This window comes from Ischnura elegans, chromosome 9 (assembly GCF_921293095.1).
Source record: "Ischnura elegans chromosome 9, ioIscEleg1.1, whole genome shotgun sequence".
Taxonomy (NCBI): domain Eukaryota; kingdom Metazoa; phylum Arthropoda; class Insecta; order Odonata; family Coenagrionidae; genus Ischnura; species Ischnura elegans.
The window spans coordinates 104,299,451-104,320,763 of NC_060254.1; the positions used below are offsets into that span (position 1 = coordinate 104,299,451).

Below are 21,313 nucleotides of genomic sequence, written 5' to 3' on the forward strand. Positions count from 1 at the left end.
GCGTTAGAAAATATATTAGTACACTCAAATTTTTAATGAGAACTTAATTTAAACAATAGCCAAAACATTTCAATGTTTCATCTTTAAATATATGTATGTTTGTCAAACCTGTGATTTAACATTAAAAAGACATTTCAGCCAAGGTATGTACTAAGAAACTTTTGGGACAAGTAATGAATGATTTTGAATTTCGAGATGATAATGAATTTTGAAATCTGAACAAAAAAAAGATACTCGTATAAAAATATTTCTGCATACCTTAAGAACCTATCAAAAGTAATTGTACATGGTCTAGTTGGATAATAGTGTAAATATGTACTAAATATGCAAGGGCAGATCCAGGATTTCTCTCTGAGGGGCACAAGAAAAGGATTTTGATCTGGGGGGGCATTAGGCTGCCTCGTAATACAAAACGAACGCAATGATAATGGGACATTATTAAAAATCTTGTATATTTTTTAAGGGTCTAAGGGTGCATATGCCCCTGTGCTCCCCCCCCCCCTCCTAAATCCGCCAATGCTAATATGAGAAACACTAACAGGGAAATACATACATGCTGTTTTGCTTGGAGTAACATTATATTTCAATGCAGTAAAAAAACCCAGATATTGTTATTAACAAAGTACATATATTTTTTATGTCCTTTAAAATAACACTGACCATATTCTCAAGGATATTCTTGATCGCATCACTTTTGATTTTAATTTATGTAAATTTGAAATAAAAAATGATGCAATAAATGGAATTGAATGGAAAAAAATAAAGACACAAATGAATTCGCAAAAAAAAATTTTTCCTCAAGGTACTAATAAATTTCCAAGAGTAGGTACCTATTGTCTTTATTTAAGGGTCATTGGTGTTGTATTTTTAGCCCAGGAGGGTGATAGAGATTAAATGAGCAAGCTGGCACTGGATGGCTATGTATTTATTTGAAAGTTCATACCATACGAGACATTTATTTGACATTACATATCACTTTCCCGTAATGGGGAATACCGGAAGTAACCACCAGTACCAACCTTGGGTCTTTCACCATTTCCCATCGACGGAAAGTCCTTAGATACCAACCCAAGGTTAGGTACTTTCTGCTACAATTGGCACTTGCAATTTATCATACTTATTATAACAAATTCCAGGAGCAACAACATACATAATGATAAGGGTGGATCATTCAAATAACATTTTAAGATGGTTCCTAATGAATATCATGTAAATTGTTTTTCAGCCATAACACCTGACTATGTGTGAAATTTGGGCAACGACAGCTGCCCCTAGCCTCCAGATGATCATCAAAATGGTATGTGATCTATTTTTGTTATGATTTTTCTGAATATAAATTTTTTATGTATTAGTGTCATTTCATTCAAAAAACATTTCCTCAATGCTCCTGTTAATTTCCAAGAATACCTATCATCTTCATTTAACCCTTTCGCACTGGTGGCTAGAATAGGAAAACATTTTCGTGCTACTGTGCCAAAATTTGGTCTCAAAATTGTGAAAAATATTTTCCCCCATAATGTCCCCTCGCCACTCTTGTTCTCCGAGCGACTCATGTTCGCAGAGAAACTCCAATTTAAAATCCCGCCAGCCAATCGCTGTCATCTTCAACGCTTCTGCATTTCCCCTCTCTCCCCCCTCCCTACGCTAGTTAGGGACTTCCCCTCAATTCGTGCCGGCAGTTTGGAAGGTGGGCGGACACCCTCTCTCCTCTCTCGGACATGCACCGACTAGGAGCTCTGCAGTGACGAACTTTTCCTGTCTCAACCCGTCTACGGCCGCAAGATTGCAATGATTGTATCACGGTATTTTGCCTAAGGGCACTATGTATTCTATTCTTAGTTCAATATATGCGTTCCCTTGTGGGACAATGTGGTAATTCTGAATGGCTGTCTTGTATTCATTTAATTCTGACCCCGTCTGTCTCCCCAACCTAGTCAGTTCGAATTTGAGCGACTACGAAACCATTTCGTACGTTGCACTACAAGTAGCATTAGAATATTTTAAACCTCTCTGTATTGAGCTCTGTTTTGGGGGTGAGTTGCCTGGGTATTTTCATCCCTCTGTTTTGGCACCCAGCTCAACGCCCAGCGGTTAGCGTCCATCCCTTACCCCACCCACTGGACCACACCCTCTATCCCTATCATAGCACGAAACCATGGTCAACTTACTGCGTTACCAGTGTTTTTTCAACCAAACATTGTATTTGATTTTCAATAATTTACTCTTCTAAAAGAATAACTAGTATTTTTTAAGCATTGTGGAATTTGAAACAGGTTTCTTGTGTTAATAACTACAAAGTTAGTAAATATGTATAAGGTGATAAGGCTCTAAGTATGTAAGTCTGTTATTTTTAACGCTTAAATTTGGTTTACAAATTACTTAATCTCGGATCAAAACGAAGGATTCATTTCAAAGTATTAAAAAAAATTGTAGTATGCACAAAATATATCGCGATGGTGTTTGGCGTAACATGGTGAAACTCCTTCATGATGCACAAAGGTTAAGAAAAGACTTAGCTGTTTCACAAAATAAAATATATTTGCGACCGGTTTCGATACAGCGTATCATCATCTGGCAGATGATGATACGCTGTATCGAAACCGGTCGCAAATATATTTTATTTTGTGAAACAGCTAAGTCTTTTCTTAACCTTTGTGCACAAAATATATCATTGAAAAAACTACTGACAATATAACCACCTCGCTACGGATTCCTACAGTGAGGATGATCATAAATGAGTGATTCGGCTTAATTGCTAAGGAGTGGCCCTGAGGACTCGCTAAGCTGGGTCTCAGGCTGGGCCTGAATGCATCCAACAATGGCTACCTCAGTGGTCACATCCCATCCCTCGCATCGGCCAGAGCCAATATATCCGGTCGTCTGCATTGAAAAATCTGTGATAGCTATACCTGACGTCAGGTCTTCTGCGTATGAAAATGCCCGTTGGCCACACCCAACATCCGGTGTGAAAGGGTTAAAGGCTCGCCTGTGCTGGGCGCCATCTTACAACAGTGGACGGCCATGGGCAGAGGGTGCCAGGAGTATTCAGGGGGAGGACTGGTGGGGAGTGTGAGGGTGTGGAATATAATAATTAACTTTGAAATTTATATCATCACCCTCTTGAGATTGAATTGAATCTTATGAGATTGAATCATACTACAGGCGGTCCTCGACTTTCGTACACTCGACTTTCGTACAATTCGCACTTTCGTACATTCAAAATTGACACATTTTACTCGACTTTCGTACGCTAAATTCGGACTTTCGGACGTTGGTCTGTAATTTTTTTAAAATTCCCGCGATGTTTATTGCGCATCCCAACATTCAATTGTTTCAAATGGCAGTTTCGGCAGTATATGCGAACAATACGAACATATATAATGTAGGGAATTGTTCGTAATTGACTCTAATCTAGGTGATTTAATTGGGAGAGAGACTGCCTGCTATAGGATGCTTTATCAAGAGAAGAAGAAAGCCTTCATTGAAGATATTTTTCAAAAGAAGTTGACGAGACATCATCGAATAGTTTTCAATAAAACTAGTAAGACCTTCTTTCTAATTGTGTTTTTTCGTTTGAGTGCTGTTTAATTCATATAAACCTTCAGCAACGATATTGCACGAAATATCACCCGAAGTCCGTTTGTCTTTTTTGAATAACATGCGGAATATACGCGATCACGAATGTCACCTGCCAAATATCGAATTTTGGTGTAAAAATTAAAAGGTATTCAGAGTGCGGGTTCAACAAATACATTTTGTTATGCTTCTTGATATGTCCTTTTATTTATAGTGGATGCAATAAGTGGAATGTCAACTTAAACGCCAAGAGGAAGTTTCACTCGATAGCCAACGGAGTTCTTGTTTTTTAAACTTTTATTTGCATTTTCTGCGTATTTTCGAAAGAAATTAGACGATTTGAGGAGTTTTATTAACATAATATTAAAATTAAGTCAATTGAAATGAATTCCGTGAAAAAAAAGGTTTCAGTACGTATATTCCGCTCTTTTGGAACGTAACCCCTAATTAGTATGGAAGTCAATGGTTCGACTTTCGTACATTCGACTTTCGTACAAGTTTTCGGGAACGCATTGTGTACGAAAGTCGGGGACCGCCTGTATATTAAATTATTATTTTTTTTACTCAAGACGGTGTTAATTATGCTGTTGAATGGGACATGATTCACATCAAGGGACTGGGCAATGTTGGTATTCTGACAGTAGAATTCGTCAATTTCGGAATAGGAGGGTGTCTTGGCGGCCCAACACAGGCCAGGTTAAGGGCCAATGGCATATACAATTTATCATACTATTATACATGCAAGGAGCATGAACATACGTAATAATAAGGGTAGATCATATGTAAGCTGGCTCCTAATGAATATCATTTAAATAGGGAACTTGCATATATTTCAGATATAATCAATACCCCCAAAATTATATAAAAATATGTGTTTGCATACCTCGGTGAAAGTTTTTTTATTATTTTATGACGTGGTTTACGATATTTAATGCATTAAAGTTCACGAGAATTTTCAAATGCAAGTCAGAAGCGAAAACGCCCGATGATTGGCTGGTAGTAAAGTGACGTCATAGTTCAGTACGAGGAGAGACGGCGGCACGGCCATAGTAGAGGCTGCATACTTGAATACCAGCGACGGCGTGGTTATGATTCATTTATTGAAGTGCAGACGTATCGTAGTTGTTCATTGTGACTTCAGGGATATTATTTGATCTATTTTTTCTTCATTGAAAGCGATAGATTGCGTAAGGATGAAGGAATATGGTTATTCTTAGGCTGATCCTAGCAAGCTTCCTGTTACTGATTCCATCGTGATAACAGGGTATTTTAGTGAAACTGTAGACTTCGTCGGCTCGGAAAGTCGATGCCGAGAAATGGAAAGGTAGTTGATGTGCATCTGTAATGTTTTATAGTTCATAACAAAGTGAGACTTGCGTATAATATTGGCGAAAGCGTATACTCATGTGAAATGTGTATTCTTTTGGCAGTCCGGTAGTCTTATGGTGAACTTATTTCCACCTCGAAGCTGTCGATGATACTTTCAACTTAAAAATACCTTGCCTGGAGGGCGACAGGAAGCTCTGAGGAAGCCAGACTATCAATGTTTCAATTTAGTAGCGATAATACAGACGAACTTCCAACACAATCTACCATCTTGTGACTAAAAACCCCGAAGCCACTTCCTATTCTGCAGAAAGAATCGGTCAATCGCACTTCGATCAATATAATAAACACAACGTCTTCAGGTGTTAATAAGTTACTTTTGAAATGAAATACTTCCTAAATTAGCAGTAAAATGTGCATGTTTTCCAAACAGAGTCTTTAATACATTTTGGGAGCTTTTCTCAAGATATATCTGAAACATACTCTAAAGGCGAGCTCATCGTCATTGCCATGGTACTAATATATTAGTACCATGGTCATTGCGATCGGTTGTCACTTAAAAATTCCGTATCGGAAATCCTAGAGGGATGACTTTCGACGATGACCGTGATCACCTGCACTCTCACTATCACTGGAACCCGTGGTGAAAATATCATCCCAATACAATTTCTATTTGGTTTTAACTGGGGAAAGAGCAACATAGAACTGCACATTCTTTGGGCAACTTTGGGTTTGACTTTCCCTCAAACACACCATTTCCCCTGTGGTCAGTGGCGGATACAGATGGGGGGCGCGCGCCCCTCCCTTAGGGGTCCGGCCGTATTGCCAAGCATTGCAGAACCAGAATTACGACTTTTTTATATCATAAGATGGTATTGTCTTATATATGTGTATAATTAATTTGATTAAAATTTTATTTTACTCTGCCTGTGACTTGATTACTTTTTATCACGATAAAAGTAAAGGCAACTCAATATATCTTTTGCGCCCCCCCCCTTGAGTGTTTTCTGTATCCGCCTCTGCCTGTGGTGCACATCAGTTCTATCTTTATACGATGGCCTGACAACCTTTAAATGGATCCTTGGTTTATCCTGACAACCAACTAAATGGAAATTGCTGATCCACACATGTCCATTCTTATCTCCATAGTTTCCAAATCAAAGGCCGCGGAACATTTTTCTTGTGACTCAACTTTTTTTTGAAAAGCAAGCAACGGTGTAGAATAAAATCAGAGAATGCTGCGATTCATTTTTTGTGACCACCTCTGGATTCCATTCCTTTTCCATCTACAACTTCCTTTATCTTTCGGGGTAAACTATGGGACAAGATAATGTTTAAATATTTTCATTAATTTGTAACAAAATATAAGTTCGAAAAATACCCAAAAGCCATTTTATTAATTCGCACTGATGAGTGTAAATTAATGTGGAAGATGAATGCTGTAGACGTAGTAGTTTTCCTTAGGTTGAGTTGCAAAGTTCATGAAGTTGACAAAACGGCTAATTTTTCGGTGCGCGGAGTCATTTATTGCACTGACCGTGTCTACATTTTTGAATTTTTTTTGTAATAAAATAAATCAGAATTTAGGATAAAATTTCCTTTAAAATGACGTATAGTTCATTATTATAGCATGTAGTGAAGGCAGGATATAAATTTGCAAAGTACAGCGGCACATCATTTTGACGGCGACAGTAGAAGAAAACGCTGTCTTCTTGGCTGGCACTCGAATGCATGAGGATCAACGTTGCTCTATATTTTCATATTTCCTCCCTTGATTTTAAACATCATGGAATTTTCTATGTCCTTCCGTAACTGAAATTGAACAAGTGCCTTAATAATTTGAGTCCATCGTAACGATCGTTACCATTGAGAAACTTCTATCTCGATTTTTGTTCGGAAGTTGAGTTTTTATTCTACGGCGGCCTAATTATCGAAAAATCTCAGTTTCAAGTTATTCAGTCAATGAAATATGGAAATATTATTAATATTAAAGTTATCTTCGCTCACATAGCACACGGGTTTATCATTCCATTTACTCTTATTTTTCCGTAACGCTCATCCCGACAGACGGCATGCATCGAGGCTTTTCTCCTAATTTCCTCCGTGGGAATGCAGACGAAAATTTTTTCTGGGGTGTTATTGCACAGAGGAACAATGCACCACTTGTAATTTTTCCTTATGTCACCCATGTTCTCCTTTACACGCAACGTGGCTCTTCCTAACCTGCAGTTACTGGGCTTGGATCTTGGACTCGTACTGAACTATGACGTCACAGCCAAAGATTAGTGGGGGCGGTATTTTTTAGCCCGCGAAACTCGGGCGACTTTTGGGAGTCATTTTCTAGGGTATAAACTGAATTTTAAGCGGAAAAAAGTATATTGCGGTACTAAGTGAACTGTATATATCTGTAGTATATCAGCATACTGTTTATAAAAAGTATGCAATTTCCCTATTGTTTTTCAGCCATAACTGCTGACTATGCGTCTAAACGCGACATTCGGGGAATGACACCTGCCCCTGGCTCTCAACAGATCATCAAAATGGTATGGGATCTGTTTTTATAATCATTTTTCTAGATATACATTTTTTATATATTAGCCTCACTACCAACCATAAACAAACACGTACACATTCAAAATCATACACTTCTGTGGTAGACAAATATTCCTCCAGAAACTGATTTGTGCTATGATGGCTCTAATAATAGAATGCGTAATAATTGAGCAATAGGTAATATACATAATAATAAGGTAGAAAATCCAAAGTGCTATTTAAGATGGATTCTAAATAATATCATGTAAATTGATTTTACAGCCATAACACCTGACTATGTGTGAAATTTGGGAAACTTTTGGGACAAGGAATGAATGATTTTCAATTTTGAGATGAAAATTAACTTTGAAATCTGAACAAAAAAATGATACTTGTAATAAAAATTTCTACATACTTTGAATGCATACCAATAATTATTGTGCATGGTATAGCTGGATAATAGTATTAATCAGTGACGTTACTAGGAATATGCTTTGGGGGTGCGGGGGAAATGGGTGGGATGGCGTGGGGTGGCAACCCCCCTCCCTGGCAACTGGGAAAATTTTAAAAATCGTACATGCCTAGGAATACATTTTACATCATTTAGGCACTAAAGATTTAACTTTAAGTAGTTGCAGTTATTCCATGTCAATGCTGGGTAATAGTTTTAAATATTTTCTTTTTAATTGCTCTGAGTCTAAGTGGTGTAAGTATGCGGAGGGGGATGAGGGGATGTATTCGTCCCAAAGAACCAGAGATTTAAAAATATTATTTAAACCCATTGTCTAGTTTGGACACATAACAAATGCATCCGCACAAAGTTAAATTGAAATTGCCAAAATTACGTAAAATGCATTTTCAGGCATTTTATTTTATTTTTTTATTTTCCTTAACTTCCCGTTTTCTGGGGGGTAGCCCCCACTACCCAACCTCATCCCCCCTCTCAAAGCCCCCCAATTCCCCTAAAAGCATATTCCTAGTTATTCCACTTCTGAGTCTTATTAGGGTATCTATTCCCTCATAGTTGCACCACTGGTGTAAATACTAATATGAGAAATACTAACAGGGAAATACATGCTGTTTTGTTTGGAGTAACATCTAAATTGAACACAGTAAAAAAAAACAAAATTAGTTGATAACAAAGTATAGGTTTTTTGGCTTACCTTATTATCATACTGATAGTTTTGGCTGGGAATTTCATGATTATATTTACGTTATTTTCATTTTTGCGCAAAGTTGAAATAAAAAACGATGAGTTGAAAACAACTACTGACATGATTTCATGCACAAAGGATTCCCTCAAGGCATGCGTTAATTGCCAAGAGTACATATTAATTTCAGTTAAGGTCAATTGTGCATGAAATTTATCGCACTAATTATAAATAATATAAGGACAATGACATACATATTGAATAGGATACAACATCCAAAATATATTTCAAGGTGGTTTCTAATGAATATCATTTAAATTGTTTTTCAACCATAACAGCTGACGACGTGTCCCACCGCAACATTTGGGGAATGACACCTGCCCCAGGCCTCTAGCAGATCATCAAAATGGTATGAGATCCGTTTTTGCTATCATATTTCTACATATACGTATGTACATAAAATTCTAGATATAGAGAAGAAACCACTGCTACTTAGCCTGTTTTGTCAATTAATAGAGATAAATAGAGCATCCAAGGTTATATTGACCAAGTTTAAAGTTTATCTTAAGAATTTTATGCTTTCATGATCAGTGGGAATGAACAACAAATGTAGAGAGTATGCAACCCGCGTGCCACCCAAATTGTCTGGCTGGGGTGCCTGGCGCTCACTCTCGGTGCGATATCTCGGAATCCAAAGGGCAGAAATGAAAGAAATTTGAGGTGATACTCTGCGAGTGTCTAGTAAACACCCAAATGTCCGAAAAACACCCAAACTAAGTACACTACTTTGACACTAGGTAAATAATTGTTTAACTCTATCGGTGAATATTGTAATGATGATAAAAGTGGAGTGTATGAAATGATTTGTGACGATTGTGAAACCAATTATATTGGCCAGAAAGGGAGGAGTTTTAAAACGAGAATGAGAGAACATAGATGATGTTTTTTGAATAACGATGACTCATCAGGAATTGCAAGACATTTGAATGACCAACACCACTGGTGCAATTTAGATGCAAAAATTTTACATGTACATGACAAGGGGTGGAAACTGTATTTCTTAGAACAGATTGAAATTGTTAATTGCCCTGCTAATTTTAAATTATGTAACGACCATCTGTTCCCATTCCACTCATCCCTACCTCCCACCAATCGCCCATTGATGTCATCATTAACCTTGGAATGAACACATTCCAATAACCCTCCCCCCTCCTGAAAAACTCTACCACCATAAAAAGGCTGTCATCCAAGGCTATGTACCTTGATAATAGTAATAGTACCTTGATAATGGCACGAGTTGTCAAAACCATGGTGGGTTTAAATAAAAGTGTGTGGAAACAGACAAGTGGTTTTACTAAGCCGAAAAATACCTAAATTTCAAAACTTTGAGTGCGATGCGGCATGTTTTCCTGGTATCCAATTGAAAATATAATTTTCATGATTTGTTTTCTCACCAAATGGGATGAAACTGGGGGGGGGGCATCCCAAAATAAATTCGAAAACTTTTAAAATAAGGACCACCCTAAAGTGCATGAAAGCATCCAAGTGCAACCTGTTGCATGACTGATGAATACTAATCCCTTGCTGTACGCAATTGCGTTAACTCACAAGGGATTATGTAGATGTATATTTAAATTTTCCAAAATATGCTTGTTAGAAGGCAATGTTTTAGAATTTATATTAACCTTCCAATGATGTGTAACTAATCACGTACGTTAAATGTTCAATGGACCAAGCTTGCCTGATACCACTAGGAAGAGTTTAAATTCACCATAAACAAGGAAGCAATATCTATTTAAAAAAAAAAAATTTTCTTATGCCATTTTTTCAAACAAAGTTATGGAAGCTCACATAAGAGGAATATTTTTTTGTGTTATAACCTGAAATAAAGGCTATGGGGCCCATCTCGCCTGGATAAGGGTTTAAGGTCAATGACACATGGGAATTAATACTACTATTAATAAGTACCTAATACCAGGAGCAATAACTTACGTAATAATATGGGTTGATCATTCAAAATAAATTTTAAGCTGGCTCCTATGAATATCATGTAAATATTTTTTCAGCCATAACACCTGACTATGCATCCCACTGCGACATTTGGGGAATGACACCTGCCCCTGGCCTTAAACAGATCATCAAATTGGTATGACATCTGTTTCTGTTTCCTTATCTCTTTATAAGCATTTTTTTATATACTAGCCTCCTAACAACCACAAATGAATACCTACATACACAATTAAAATCATACACTTATATAGCCGACAAATTCCTCCAGAAACTGATTTGTGCTATGATAGCTTTTGTTTACCTGAAAGAGTTTCTAGTAAGAAGTTTTTGTAGCTCTGAATAACTTAAGGACCACCATACTCTCCTTCTAGCGTTACCCACCTTAACCAGACTTACTCCTCTACCTACTCATTGTACGTACATAATAAGGCCTTAATCTTACTGTATCCTGTAATTGTAACTGAGACCGATGCACTGAGATGAAACTGGTCAATGTTGACATCATGTATTTGAAATCTACAAGGTTTTTTGATTCTACTTTAAGCTATTTCACCTAGTGATGCCTCAAGCTATCCATTTCAAAGTCTCTATTATGTATTCACGTTGGCTTACCAAAGTTTCCTGAATTGGGGTATGAAACCACAGGTGGACTTCTAATTGGTGCTTTCATTAACAAAGGGGAGAGATAAAGGGGCTGGATACTAATGGCATTCATTCGCCTGTGTTGGAAATTCTCCATTGATTATTTCTGGCTTTCATCTCCTGAGACAAGAAACGTACTGTCGGATATTTATGGCATCAGTAGCAAAATTGAAAAAGGAATAATAAATGCAACTGAGAAATTTATTGAGTACATGGAAAGGCATAGGATAGGGAAACTGCGGATTGCTGAAGAAATCATTAAGATAATTTAAGAGCAAATGATGGATGGGTAGATGAGAAAAGACAGGAGAAGGTTTGAGTAGATTAATGATACATGGCACAGAAAAAAAGGAGGCTGAAGTATATTTAGGGGAAGAGGCAATTTGGTGAAAGGGGAAGCTTGGAGAGGGAAGAAGAGGTAGGGGAATCATAAGCCAGTCTGTGTCACTATCTGGTATTAAAGGAGGACTGGCTATGCTGCAAATTAGGTTTAAGAAAGAAGCAATTTTTTGTCAAAATAATAGAATGATGCAGAATAAGTGGAAAGAATACATTGATGAACTGTATGACACATGGAATAGACCAGCAAGGTTGATCCTAAAGGGAGAAAGTGCCAGGGGCAGTTTAGTGTGACTGGGAGCCCTCGGCTAGGGTCCACTATGGGGCCCTCCTCCTGGAGGATTCAGGGGTCCCACTCCAGAAAATTTTAGGAAATTGTATGTCCATGCTATTCTGGCTCTTAAAAATAAGATGAACATTAATGAAAAATAGCAATTTCATAAGGATAGTAGCTCTAGCAAAGTGAGAATTCCACTGCTTTTAAAAATTAAAACTTTATTGTGGTACTATCATCTACTATTAAGAATATTTTTTCCTGAAAGCTGCACTGAAATATAAAAGAAACCTATATAATAACCCTTCAAATACCCTTTTCCAAAAAGATGGAAAGGCATAGGATAAGGAAACTGTGGATTGCTGAAGAAATCATTAAGAATATTTAAGAGCAAAGGAAGGATGGGTAGATAAGAAAAGACAGGAGTAGGTTTGGGTAGATTAATGAGGAATTTATTGAGAAATTGTGTCATTATCTGGTATAGGAAATGTGTAGGAAATTCTCCATTGAATATTTCTGGCTTTCATCTCCTGGGTAAAGAAATGTACTGTCGGATATTTATGGCATCAGTAGAAAATTGGTAAAAGGAATAATAAATGCACACAACAAGAAAACAAGGAAAGTAGCACTAAAAGTGAAAATTCCACTGCTAATAAAAATTAAAACCTTACTATGGTTTTATTATCTATTAAGAGTATAATTTCCTTTAAACTGCACTCAAATCTAAACTAAACCTCTAGGCCTAAAATCTAAACTAAACCATCTTCTGGCACCTTAATTTGTTTTTTATAAAATTTTTGTCATTATTTTATAAATAAAGCAACTAATGAAAACCTAGAATTTTGTAATTGCAAAATAATCTTATGTTTAAGTAATCTGAGTTTTCTATAACGCCATTCATGTACGCTTCACAATAGACTCGAGCATTGTGATGGGCCCATAAGCTAAGGGGCCATTGGCTGTCACCGATCAGCCGACCCGGCCATACCACCCCTGGATAGTGTGGTGGATGAGGATGTTGGACCATGGAATGTAAACATATTGAAGCAAAGAAGTCTTTTGAGAAATGAGGATAAGCAAAGGGGTGAGTGTGAAAATTAAATAAAACAGACAAATTTCAAAATAAAAGTCCAAGGTTAAACTTTATTATAGGTATATAATGAAAATAATTTGTATAGAGTAATACGCATGATATAATCTTAGCTCACTTTCAAGGCTCTCCCTTCTCTTTACTCTAAGATCATAGCGAGATCTTTTTGACTCTCTTTTGTTTTTTGATATGTATTTGTTAATCCTTTTTTGTTAATTACCATTTGACACAATTTTTGGTTGCAAATAATCTGTTTAGTATAAGTACTATTGTAAAACTTCAATTTAATTTTTTTTTCCATTTGTTCAAGTACATTCAAATTCAAGGGCGTACCCAGAATCATTACTAGGGGGGGACAAGCCGTGTTCTAGGGGGAGGGGGTGCAAGCCAAGGTCTGAGGGGGGAGCAGCAATAGGATTTATGAGACTATTTCCTTGAAAAAATAGCTTTATTTTAGTTACACATCTTAAACTAATATATATCATTTTTCGTGGGTTTAAAGAAAATTTGTTGAATGCTTTTGTTTCAATTCAGTACTGATTTTGCTCAAAGACTTCTGCGATTTTTGTTTCTAAGTGGAAACTGCCGCCCCCCTGCCCTTTGCTGGGTACGCCCGTGTTCAAATTGTATTAGTCATAGAAAGTGAGAGAATCTTATTTCTCCATTTCATTTTCTCGTACAATGACAGAAACTCAGAGGAATGATCCATTTACGCCTGTGAATCAGTTGGAAGTACATATTCACGCCTGAATCAATGAATGATTGTCTGTGCAGTGAGCATACATCAGTGCATCAAGCAGGAATGTCTTCTGTGAATGGTATTGTCACTTTTTCCCAATGAAAATAAAGGAGATGGTGATGAGTTGCAAGAAGTCTTCGACTCAGGCTCCTGTCTGGCACAGAAAAAGATTGTTTGTGGTGGTTTATCAGCCCTGGATATGAGTGGTACTTATAATTTTCATCCAGTTCAAGTTGTTCTATGTTATTTTTTGTAAAGTAGTTATTTTATCCAAAATTCAAGCACATCATCTTTTATTATCATTCAGGGGTGGACTTGACTATATTCAACCAAAACATGGTCACCTCTTAATGTGAGATTATTTCCATGCCAAACATTAATTAAGTAATGTGTACTGTCCATTAAGAGTCAATTCTCTGAACTTAATATTATTAAAAAACAGATACCTAATCTTTATTCATTGACCCAAGTAATACAGAGATAAAACATATCAAGCCTTTTACTTCTTTTTCACTTGGTTATATTACTGTGGCATTTTTTAGTGTTCCCCCCCCCCCCCCAAAAATTTCTGATACCCCTCCCCCCCAGAAATTCTTCGAACTTCCTCGAACTTCCTCCGAACTTATCCGCAGAACTTCTCCCGCCAAGAACTTTTCGCGCTAAGGTTTTTTCGCGCAAAGGATTTTTCGCGCAAAAGGCCTGTAGCAATGCCCTGTCTCGCAAAATCCTGTCTCCGGAAAATGCTGCCTCCGGAAAGCAGCATCCGAAAGCCAGCATCCGAAAGCCAGCACCGGAAGCCAGCACCGAAGCCAGCACCGAACCCAGCACCGAACCCAGCCTACCTGCAATCCAAGACTTATATAGGACTACTGCGGAGGAATACTTACTCCTTGGCAAGCAAGGGGAAATCGGTGCTAAGGCCTTAGTATTGCACTTGGAGTGAGAAGTTTTACCATTGTCCTATCACAACTCTCTCTCCCTCCAACACCTCACCCCAGTATCTCCCTCCCCTCCATGTGTTCCAATGAACTATCCCTCTGATTCCTCTGATGTCTCCAACCCAGAAGTTGAGGGGAAAATTCTGGGTGCTGTGCTGTTGTCTCAAAACCAGGGAATGCTGATTTTGTGGAGCGGCCGTTCTATGCAGAGTGGCGCCGTAGTTGAATTCGCCTGCCTACCCCTCCACTCCCTGGAAGAATCCCTCCCCTCAAATCCTGGCTTTTCCTGAATAGGAGAGTCCTCTTTCTGGTCGTGGCCTGCTGGGAGTCACATGTCTTGTGAGGCATGGCATATTTAGAGCAATTTTCTGCTGGTATTTAGCTGGTAATGTTTCCTTTGGGATCATGAATTACTATCATTGTTTTCTGTAATACTTGTGATTTTGAATACTCTACTTTTGAATAGATATCGAACGATAATAACTCGTAAATTGTTTTTTGCTACCTTTTTCTTGTGAGCTGTTTTTCTTGTTTGTGGAGTCTTTCCCTGATTCAGCATGTGACCGACGGTTGGAGTATTTCCCTTGTCTGGACTTACGTGAAAAATCAACCAGATTTTACGACGTAATGTCACATTTTGGTAGCAGAGCGTGGTTCGATTTCCTGTCCTCTCGTCGAGGTCTCCGAGTGCTGGACAATGGTGACAATTCTCCACTATTTCTCCACTTTTTGCAGTTTCTGGTTGTTTCTCCTCTTAAAATCTGCTGAAGACCATGTATCTCATGTTAATGCTGTCCTCAACAAACTACGCAGTGCCGGTTTGACGGTGTGCGAGGACAAGGTTAAGCTTGGTGTGGAATCACTCACTTTTCTGGGCCATCTCATCACAAATGGAACCTTGCAAGTTGATCCTGAGAGAGTGAGACCAATTGAACAATTCCCAGTTCCCAGAAACGTGAAGGAAGTGGCCAGATTCATTGGACTTTGTGGGTTTTACTGCAAGTTTATTCCAAGGTATTCTGAAATTTCTATGCCACTGAATCGCTTGAAACGTAAAAATGTTCCTTTTCAATGGACAGCCGTTGAAAATGAGGCTTTCTGCCAGTTGAAGAAAGCTCTCACCAATCCACCAGTATTATCTTTCCCTCGATTTGACGAGGAATTTTATTTTTTTGTCGATGCCAGTAATTTGGCGGTTGGTGCCGTTCTGAATCACAAAGTAAATGGTGATTTTGTCCCTGTGGCTTTCGCTAGTAAGGCACTCTTGGAACATGAACGTAAATTTTCTTCTTATGAATTGGAGTGTCACGCAATTCATTTTGGAATTCAAAAATTCAGTGTTTACTTACAAGTAAAACCATTTCACTTGTACACTGATAATGGTGCCTTGACATGGCTTTTCTCTCATCCTGAGCAGTTGGGCAAATTAGGCAGGATGGTGCTTAAATTATCCATTTATAAATTCACTGTGCATCATGTTCGAGGATCATCTAATTCTGTCGCAGATTGTCTTTCTCGCATTGAGCCATCCTAATCTACAAATAGTCATTTAGATGTGGAATCAAACACTCATAAGGAGTCAGCTGTTCCTTATTCTTGTGTGTTACATAAATTGCCTTTGTCATTTGTCGACATTCGAAAACACAAAGAAACTGATCTCGTTCTAAAGGATATTTTCAATCAGATTAATAATAATTCCTTGAACGACAAAAACTATTTTCTGAAGGGACAGCTATTATGTTATGGGAATTCTAAAATTAAGCGAGGAAGAGCTGTTTTGCCTACGGTCTTGAGGCCTATGATTTTTCAATATTTTCACTGCTCTAGTATTTCTGCTCACTTGGGCATGGCTAAAACTTACGATAAGATTAGCAGACACTTTTGGTGGAAGTACATGAAAAGAGAGGTTTATGACATGGTCAGAAAATGCCATCTGTGTCAAACTTGTAAACCCAGAAATGCTCCACCTCCTGGCATGCTATCGTCGCACAATCCTTCTGATGTTTGGGAAAGACTTTATATTGACTTTGTGGGACCTTTACCTTTGACTAAAGGCGGACACCAATATGTACTTTCTCTTATTGATGGTTTTTCTAAATTCTGTTTTCTTGAGCCAGTTCGTAAGGCTATGGCTGGTTTGGTTGTTTCAATACTCACTCAAAGAGTATTCCCGAAATTTGGTTTCTTTAAATATTTGGTGTCTGATAATGCACAAGTTTTTAAATCTCATGCCGTTAAGGAGATGTGTTTGCAACTGGGGGTTAAGCAAATTTTTGTTTCTCCATACTATCCCTGTTCTAATCAGGTAGAGAGATTGCATAGAAATCTAAAATCTGCACTTGCTATTTTGTGCAATAATGCTCACCATATGTGGGACATTATGCTGGCTGACTTAAATTTTGTCCTGAACACTGCCTCACATGAGAGCAGTGGATATTCTCCTGCCAAAATAATTTTCGGCAGAGAACTAAAGCATCCTTTAATTAATCAGTGGGACATTCCAAAATCTTTATTCGAGAATGATCTCAGCGATAGTGACAGACAAGTCTTCCTGAATCATGTTATTGCTAATTTAAAAAAGGCCAGAAATAGGCATAAAGAATCCTATGATAAATCTCACTCCCAAATCACTTTCTGTGTGGCAGATCTTGTTCTCTGCAAAAACCATCCTGTCAGTTCTAAAGGTGAACAGAAAATGGCAAAACTGGAACCTCTGTGGAACGGACCTTTCGTCCTTAAAAAGTATCTCTCTCCTGTAACAGTTATTCTGGAAGTTTCTCCTGGGAAAGAGAAAATCTGTCATGTTTCTCATTTAAAGGCATATCATGGTGGCATTGCTAATTCCAGTAAATAAAAGGAGAGAAATATCATTGATTTTTTTTAAATTTTTTGTATTTTTCTCAATGAATGCTAATGTTTGCTTTCTCAAATACTATTTGATGTTTGATTTCGGTGTTGAATTTCTCTTGATTCCTAATAATATTGTTTTGAATAATGAATAATAAGTCTATTTCTATGCTTGTAATTGAAATTGTTCTAAATTATTGTATTGTACTTGCTTATTCTCATCTGCTTAATTCACTCATGTAATTTAGTGTTGGTCTACTGTGATTGTGAGATGGGGTAAGGTGGAGGAATTATGGGTGCTTGGAGGGAGAGGACGGGAGAATAACTTGGGGGGAAATCCCCGAGATGGCTCGTTTCCAGATAAGCTGTGGAGGTGGCCCCAGTTATTAAGATTCAATTGTGTTTTGTGTCACCTTTCCTCCACCAAGACTTTATGGACATTCTCACAATTCTGGACAGTGATAAGTGTCGTGATTTTGCAGTGTTCGATATACTATCGATGGCTGAGTGATTGAATTGATCAGCTGATCTTAAGACTACCTACTGTGTTTTAGTGTGGCTTTGGCGTTGAGTTGCGACCTTCATCGCCCGACAAGTATGAACTTTCATTTTGTCGCAAACAGCACGTAGCTCTCCAAGCTATTTCTATTGTTAATTGAAGATTGAAATTTAGAGTGATTTCTTTTGTTGATGCAATATGCTGTTGTCATTTTGTTAGCATCGCCTATGATTCTTTTTTTACTTGTTTTATTAATACTGAGAGATATATATACACATCTTGATTAAATTTAGTCAGTACTTGATCAATATCTGACATGAATACCATATGCCTTGTAAAATTCAAGTACATCATCTTTTATTATCATTCAGGGGTGGACTTGACTATATTCAACCAAAACATGGTCACCTCTTAATGTGAGATTATTTCCATGCCAAACATTAATTAAGTAATGTGTACTGTCCATTAAGAGTCAATTCTCTGAACTTAATATTATTAAAAAACAGATACCTAATCTTTATTCATTGACCCAAGTAATACAGAGATAAAACATATCAAGCCTTTTACTTCTTTTTCACTTGGTTATATTACTGTGGCATTTTTTAGTGTTCCCCCCCCCCCCCCAAAAATTTCTGATACCCCTCCCCCCCAGAAATTCTTCGAACTTCCTCGAACTTCCTCCGAACTTATCCGCAGAACTTCTCCCGCCAAGAACTTTTCGCGCTAAGGTTTTTTCGCGCAAAGGATTTTTCGCGCAAAAGGCCTGTAGCAATGCCCTGTCTCGCAAAATCCTGTCTCCGGAAAATGCTGCCTCCGGAAAGCAGCATCCGAAAGCCAGCATCCGAAAGCCAGCACCGGAAGCCAGCACCGAAGCCAGCACCGAACCCAGCACCGAACCCAGCCTACCTGCAATCCAAGACTTATATAGGACTACTGCGGAGGAATACTTACTCCTTGGCAAGCAAGGGGAAATCGGTGCTAAGGCCTTAGTATTGCACTTGGAGTGAGAAGTTTTACCATTGTCCTATCACAACTCTCTCTCCCTCCAACACCTCACCCCAGTATCTCCCTCCCCTCCATGTGTTCCAATGAACTATCCCTCTGATTCCTCTGATGTCTCCAACCCAGAAGTTGAGGGGAAAATTCTGGGTGCTGTGCTGTTGTCTCAAAACCAGGGAATGCTGATTTTGTGGAGCGGCCGTTCTATGCAGAGTGGCGCCGTAGTTGAATTCGCCTGCCTACCCCTCCACTCCCTGGAAGAATCCCTCCCCTCAAATCCTGGCTTTTCCTGAATAGGAGAGTCCTCTTTCTGGTCGTGGCCTGCTGGGAGTCACATGTCTTGTGAGGCATGGCATATTTAGAGCAATTTTCTGCTGGTATTTAGCTGGTAATGTTTCCTTTGGGATCATGAATTACTATCATTGTTTTCTGTAATACTTGTGATTTTGAATACTCTACTTTTGAATAGATATCGAACGATAATAACTCGTAAATTGTTTTTTGCTACCTTTTTCTTGTGAGCTGTTTTTCTTGTTTGTGGAGTCTTTCCCTGATCCAGCATGTGACCGACGGTTGGAGTATTTCCCTTGTCTGGACTTACGTGAAAAATCAACCAGATTTTACGACGTAATGTCACAATATCATTCAGAATAAAGCGCGGAAGGCGCAGAAGGATGTTGATAAAATCAGGTCCGAGCTATGAAGAAGCAAGAATTAAGAAAGGAGTGCGACAAGGCTGTACATTGTCACCCATAATTTTCAATGTTTACATTGAAAAAGCCATTAATGAAATCAAAGAAAAGGAATTGGGAGTGAATATCCATGGAGAAAAATTAGCATGCTAAGATTTGCCAATGACATAGCCGTTATAGCAGAAACAGAGAAGGATTTGAAAAATATTCTGGTTAATATGGGTAGGGTAATGAGTAGATATCAACTGAAAATAAGCACGAAGAAAACCCAGATCTTAGTATGCAGCAGAAGAGAAGAAGTCATGACCAACGTTAAAATAGGGAGGCAAAAACTGATAGAGGCTCACAGTGGGAAAGTTAAATGTGGAAGTAAAGAAACAATTTATTAGAACCTACATCTGGAGTATGCTCCCATACGGAAGTGAGACATGGTCAATGACCGCAGCGGAGAAAGCAAGGATAAATGCCTTCGAAATGTGGTGCTACAGAAGAATGATGAAAATCAAATGGATCGACCAAGTTAGTAACGAGGAAGTCCTAAGAAGAGTAGGAGAGAAGAGAAGCCTCATGAAAACCTTAATAAGAAGATGGAACAACCTTATAGGCCACATCTTGAGACATGATGGCCTGATGAAGAAAATCGTCGAAGGACAGGTGGAAGGCAAGAATGGAAAAGGAAGAACTCGAACAAAATATATGGAACAAGTAAAGAGAAATGTGAAAGAGAAGAAATACGTAGGTGTAAAAAGATTAGCTGATAGGAGAACTGAGTGGAGAGCTGCATCAAACCAATCCTAATATTGTTGACCAGTGATGATGATGATGGTTATCATAATCATTTTTTTTGCTGTTCTTACCCAATGTCCTTTCATTTCCTCGTTGTACATGAGACTACATATGCACATTTTCTGTAATGAGATATTTAATTTCTTGCTAACTGTGCTGAAAGAGTTGAATTCAAAATTATTTTCTCTTTTAAAAAGAAACATGACATACTACCTATAGCAACTACTACCTACACCTAAGTATTGCTTACACGACACTGTTACTGGCACATGACTCCTGAGATTATGATTCAATTTATGGTGGTACGTACTTCATTCCTTTCTGCATAAATTGAATACATAGGTCTAAAATGTGAAAGATGGAGAAGCAGGTATGAAGTCTTATTGCTAGAAATTATTTGAAAGTGTCCATGATTGAATGGTATTTAGTTTTTTGGTCTCAAAAAAGGTTCAAAAATTTTAGTACTGTATTTCTCCGAATATAGTCCCATGTCTTATTGTGGTTTCCATGTGCTAGGTGTAGCGTTCAAATCATTGCACGCTACCACGAAAAACAGCACCGCCCGGAGGGAGACAGGTGAAGGACCCTTGGCGCCGGCAGGGTAATGGTACCCTGGGGATTTGGCACCCTTCTCCGGGAGTAGCATCCCTGAGCCCACGCGAGTTAGACCTGCCTGCCGTAGCGCGGAACTGGACTGAAACAGCGGCCATCGTGGTTCGCTGATTCTCTCAGTGCGACTCAATTGTATTGCTGACGCAATAAATTGAAACATTGTTCATTGTTACATAAGGCGTAGTTATTTAGCACGAAATAATCCTTAGAGACCCTAAACTTGGCATTGAATTTATTGACAAATATCTCGAGGATTGATGT

The 21,313-nt window shown here is 38.2% G+C and overlaps 1 long non-coding RNA gene across 1 annotated transcript; it reads left to right on the plus strand.

The window, feature by feature from the left end:
• Positions 1-7,428: 7,428 nt before the first annotated feature.
• LOC124165168 lies at positions 7,429-21,133 on the plus strand. The gene is made up of 4 exons (XR_006866141.1): positions 7,429-7,445; positions 8,924-8,994; positions 12,768-12,934; positions 20,957-21,133. It is a non-coding gene; the product is annotated as an uncharacterized LOC124165168 (long non-coding RNA).
• The last annotated feature ends 180 nt before the right edge of the window (positions 21,134-21,313 follow it).